This window comes from Ictidomys tridecemlineatus, chromosome 7 (assembly GCF_052094955.1).
Source record: "Ictidomys tridecemlineatus isolate mIctTri1 chromosome 7, mIctTri1.hap1, whole genome shotgun sequence".
NCBI lineage: Eukaryota > Metazoa > Chordata > Mammalia > Rodentia > Sciuridae > Ictidomys > Ictidomys tridecemlineatus.
In genome coordinates, this window is record NC_135483.1 from 167,059,588 (window position 1) to 167,065,862 (window position 6,275).

Genomic DNA, 6,275 nt, shown 5'->3' on the forward strand with positions numbered 1-6,275 from the left:
TGTCCTTCCCACAGGTCACATCATGCTTTTCATTCAACACTTACCTGTATTGTAATTATCTACCTGATTTTCTTTCCCATTAGATGCTGAGCTGTTCCAAAGCTGCTCCAACTTTACACATTTCCACAACCTTATCTCCTAGTACTATGCCTAATATATACTAGGTACTGAATTTCATCAATGAATAAATTGAAAAATGGTTAATTGACAACTGAAGGATACAGTATAAAAAGCTAAAAAGAACTGCACATCTTTCTTCCAAAGGCATAAACATAGTAAGCAAAATAACTTAAAATGTTGCCATGCTTATGGTAAATTCCTGGGATATTTTAGGCAATGCTGTTCCAGTGGTCTGCAATTTATTACAAGAGAATGATAAACTACCATTTTCTGCTTTCATCTGAAACAGAAAGGTCCTCTAAGTAACACACCAGAAGTCGGGACAGTGGCTGTAAGCCAGGCCTGAAGGTTTTGTTCACTTAATTGGGTAAAATTAGAAAGATACATGTTTCTAGGATACCATAAAGTGTAGCACTAACACATAATCAGTTTTTCTTCATAAATTACTAAGTGTCCAAGTGGTGACACAGTTTTGGAATGATTTTGGCAAACAATGCAGCTACTGATGCTCCTACTGAGCAGGAATTAGGTCTTACTCATGATGTTCATTGTTTGTGGAATGAATAATAATCTTCCTTTAACTGTTGGATTGATAGAGATGTTTAAATGATTTGTATTAGTCCCTTAATAAATAAAGTAGGCAGCCCAGTAGTTAAGTTTTAGTGTTTCATTATTATTTTAGAAAATTAAAAGATTAAAATGCTTTTGAAAGGGTTTAATTTAGAAGTATAAACATTTATAGAATTGCCATTTCACTACCAATATATAACATACTTACACTAGCATAAACAGTATTTTCTTCCATCATATACTTCAATAAGCTAACTAGAAAAAATCTTAGATGAATTGGTATATGGGGCTTCACAAATGGGATCCAAACCATTCAAAGATCTTGAAAGAATAATGATCTTTATTTTTACATTTGCAGTGTGAGGCAAACCTCTCCTTAACATCCCCAATGAAGCCTCAATTGATATTAAGAAATTAAAATTATTCTACCCTTTGTATGGTTTTACATTAATCATCTATGAAGCTGAATATCATAGAAATTGCTTCATTTCTTCAAGATCTTCCACTTTCTTTCAGTCTGTTGGATCTTACCAAGGAACTTAGCATTATAGGTTAGTGGCAAGAAGACATGGAGAGCTATCTTCCCATAACAGTAACTACTTTAATGCAAGCTAAACATGTTCTCCCTACCCTACATTTTTTTTTCATGTAAGGCTAGAATTAGACACAACATTACTAAGATGGCTTTTTTTTAAATGTGAATTATTAGAGACATTTTAAACCGTATTACCTCCCCCTGAAACAACCATTTAATTAGGTATTACTAAGACACAGGCATGTTATTTTATATTTAACTGTACATAGGATTGCTTGACATGTTTCCAAATTTTCTATCAGATTATGTCTTAACAAGATCAGTTCTCTGTGGTCTTTATTATTCGAAGGTATGTCTCCTAGCTCCATCATAAATTGGCCATGTACACTCACACCAGGCACTTAACCTGTCTGGACTGTGGCTTCTTTTAATAACATGAATAACATAATTCAATTATATGAATGAATAACAGGGTAATTTCTAATGTTCCTTTTTGCTCTCATACAATTATGTAATACAGAAATGGATCTTAATACATTATTATGCAATATGTTTAGTGATACATTAAAATTTTTCTTTCTTTTTTGGTTGGGCTTGAGATTGAACCTAGGGCCTTGTGCATGCCAGTCAAGTACTCAACTGAACTATATCCCTAGCCCCCCAAATTGGATTAATTTTAAAGACAAAACCACATGGGCTGGGGATGTGGCTCAAGCGGTAGCGCGCTCGCCTGGCATGCGTGCGGCCCAGGTTCGATCCTCAGCACCACATACCAACAAAGATGTTGTGTCCGCCGAGAACAAAAAAATAAATATTAAAAAAATTCTCTCTCTCTTAAAAAAAAAAAACACATAAAGCTTAACATATCTTTATGGTAATTTAGTACCAATAAATGGCATTTAAGTTTATATATAACCATTCTTTTATGTAAGTGAAGACATTTTTACACTTATTTTTAAAAAATATTTTTAGTTGCAGATGGACACAATACATTTATTTTATTTATTTTTACGTGGTGCTGGGGATTGAACCCAGTGTTACAAACATGGTAGGCAAGCTCTCCACTACTGGCCACAACCCCAACCCCCACACTAATTTTTTATACTTACAAAAACTGCATGATGTAAGAATTGACAGACTTGGTTCAGTGGTAGTGTTCATCTAGCATACCCAAAGCACCCTGGGCTCAATCCCCCAAAAGAAAAGAAAAAGTAATTGATAATATGTGGACAATCAGCCCTCCAACCAACTTTAGATAGAAAATGTTCAGAAAAAAATTGCATCGGGGCAGGCAAGATGGCACATACCTGTTATCCCAGTGATTCAGAGGCTGAGGCAGGAGGATCTCAAGTTCCAGGGCAGCCTCAGTAATTTAGCAAAGCCTTAAGCAATTTACGGAAACATTGTCTTTAAAAGTGGGTTGGGGGGCTAGAGAAGTAACTCAGTGGTAGAGACATCCTGGCTTCAATCTCCAGTACCAAAAACCAGAACAATGATAACCTTGCATTTGTACAAATTTTCTTTCCTTGTCATTATACCCTAAACAATACAGTATAACAATTATTTACATAGCATTTATAACAAAATAGATTTGAACTGTGGGGTCCACCTATATGCAGGTTTTTTATGTTTATTTTTTGAGATTTGTGGCTTAAATTAAAAACAACAAAACTGTGTAGTCTAGAAACACACACACACACACATATATGGTATGTCCTGAATTCATAAGATATACATAGATAATAGCCTATTTTTAAAAAATATTTATTTATTTTTTTTAGTTTTCGGCAGACACAACATCTTTGTTTGTATGTGGTGCTGAGGATCAAACCCGGGCCGCACGCATGCCAGGCGAGCTGCTACAGCTTGAGCCACATCCCCATCCCCCAATAGCCTGTTTTTAAAACCATTTCCTACCATAAAATACAAATCTAAAACAATTAGCTTATTAAAACTATGCAAATACACACATTGTGCCATTGAGTCAAGGGGAATGTAAACACACATAAGGATGCAGTATTTAATAACTGTAAAATTAACTGCAGTACATACTGTATTACTATAATAATTTCACAGCCACCTCCTGCTGCTATTGAAGCAAGATCAAGTATTGTACCTGCTTAAAATCATAGGATGTTAGTAATATGATATCCAGTACACTGTGCCTTTCAGTAAAAAGTGATCTCTCATGGTTCTCCTGTAATTTTCACTGTATACAAAACATGATATACAAAATATTTAACTGTTTGTTATTAGTAAGGCTTCCAATAACAGCAAGCTGTTAGTAGTTAGGTTTGGGGAAAGTCAAAAGATATATGTGGATTTTCAGTTGCAACAAGGGAGCTACCCCTTTATTGTTCAAGGGTCAACTATATAAGTAATCTTGAGATGACGTGAATGTGGGAGGACTAATAAGTCATAGGCAAATATACCATTTTATGTAAGAGATTTGTGTATAGGAGAATTTGGATATCTGTTGGAATCCTGGAGCCAATGAAGAGACCAAAGGGCAACTTTTCTGTTTTAGAGTTTGAGCTCTAAATTCAGCTAAGTTGGAGTTCAAATCCTGACAGTGGTATTAACTGATGGCATGACTTTTCAATAACTTAACTCTATCTATAAAATAGGTAATTCAGTACCTACGTCAGCAGATTGTTAAGGAAAGATAGTTTTATTGTCATTTTTCATGGACATGAGAAATAATTTACTTCCTTAAATTTGCAAAATTGATGGAATTGATACTAGAACAAAGATATCCTAATTCTAGTAAACCAATCAACAACAAAAAAACCACTTTACTGTTAGATATATTTACTTCATAACAAAACATTAACATGATTATGTTTGATACCTGAGGTCACAATCATCAAAATATTAAAATTGAAATAATTCAAAGGCTCTGCTGATTTTGTACCTGGCAGTTGGATTAGCAAAACTGGAATTTTACTTGCCTCTTGAAACCTGATTCTCATTAGTGACTATTAATATCATTGAAAAGATATTAATTGGATATTCCTTACAGCCTTAAATGTCCCATTTTCTCCTTTAAAAAACAGAGTTTCAGTTATATCAATAATTAATATTTTCCTTAAATTTGTTTTATATAAGCAACTGTGACTTTTCAAAACTAGAATACATCAAAAGAATTTTAGGCAGTGGGGACAGATTTCAGTGTTATTATCAGAAATTCTCAGATGGTATTTGTTTTGTTTTATAGGGATGCTTGTTCAATTACGCAATTATGTATATTTTATATCAATTTAAACATTCATTTGTTCTTTCCCCTGATAATGCTAGAAGGCATTTGGACATATTTTTATGCATTGTTGTTAACAGCTCCAAAATGGAATTCTAAATTCAAGGGAAAAGGATATATAAGGCAAATATTGGTTCTTTACCCAGAAAACTGTTTTTCTACATCCAGTGTAGAATAAAATTTTTAAAAAATTTTTTTTATATCTTTGTTTTATTTATATATTTTTTTATGTGGTGCTGAGGATCGAACCCAGTGCCTCACACATACTAGGCAAGTGCTCTACCACTGAGCTACAACCTCAGCCCAAAAAAATTTTTAGGGAATAAAAATCTCTAGATAGGGGCTGGGGATGTGGCTCAAGCGGTAGCGTGCTCGCCTGGCATGCGTGCGGCCCAGGTTCAATCCTCAGCACCACATACAAATAAAGATGTTGTGTTTGCCGAAAACTAAAAAATAAATATTAAAATTCTCTCTCTCAAAAAAATACTCTCATATGTATTCATGTTATCTGTCTCACTTTAAAAAAATAATAATAAAAAAATAAAAATAAAAACACTTCTCCCGGAAATATTTTTTTAAAAAAATCTCTAGATAATCATCAAAGCAAGATTTTGTTTTCATATTTTCCAATATAAAAAGATCATTCTATGAAAAAGATTTTGAAGGTAGTTTGAGAATAGCCAGAATAGCCTTCCTCAGTACAAGAAGAAATGTTATGATCACTTCCTTCCTCATAGTATCTGAACTCAATACTATTTATTCTGATACTTCTGTCTCTCCTTCTGCTAGAAATAACCTATAGCTTCATTCTGCCCCTCAATTATCTGCCTAACTTGGACTCAATGTCACTCTTCTTAGATGCCCTTCTTTTTAAAAAAATTTTTCTTATAGTTTTAGATGGAAAAATGCCTTTATTTTATTCGTTTATTTTTATGTGGTGCTAAGGATCGAACAAAGTGCCTCACACATGCTAAGCAAGCACTCTGCCACTGAGCTATAGCCTCAGCCCTAAGATGCCCTTCTTGAAAGCCAACTTGCTTCCCAGAGCTAATTGCTGCTCCCTTCTCTAAGCCACCTGTCTACCTCATGCACACAGGACATTGCTGTAGCTTCATTTTTAATGATTATCTCCCATGTAAGAGTGTTATTTTTTTAAATGTAGTGTACAAAACATATCTTATACTCTCATGCCTTTCCCTTTTCTTGTGCCCCAGCAGAGATTCAGGTGTAGAGTAGTTCAGCTTTTTCCCTTGAACTGACTTGTTCAATTAGGTATACTAAGCCTATGTTTTGTTGTTGTTGTTTTTGGTGGGGGTGATGGGTATTGAATCTAGGGCCTCACATATGCTAAGCAGGCCCTCTACCGCTGAGCTAAATGCCTCCAATCCCTAATTTAATCTCTAATTAAAACCTATTTCTAAATATAGAAAGTTTACTATTAAGTAGTAAGAATAGTAAGAAAAGGAATTCTTTATGAGATAAGAGAGCACTTATCAACATATTATGAACTACATTGCTGTGGCAAACAGCATAAGTAATCCCCTGTGGTCACCTTCTCCCAATACTGGGAAAGCAGCTCCAGTCTTTTCTCCAAGTGAATCTTAGGAGCAAATGAGTGTACCCACCTCTGTAACACCAGCCTCAACTGGAAGAAAAGGGACTATTGAAAGGCAGACTCCCAATTTTTGAGGAAAAGGAGGAGCAATATGTTATAAGAGGACTGGACCTTCTAGGCTTCTACTAGCCTCTCATATTCTTCCTGTTTAGGGAATAAGACCTAAATTTTTTAGTTAC

The 6,275-nt window shown here is 34.5% G+C and overlaps 1 protein-coding gene across 1 annotated transcript in view; it reads left to right on the forward strand.

The window, feature by feature from the left end:
- LOC144365727 (putative uncharacterized protein MGC34800) overlaps nt 1-6,275 on the forward strand; it is a 48,885-nt gene that overhangs the window by 2,797 nt on the left and 39,813 nt on the right. The window lies entirely within an intron of this gene.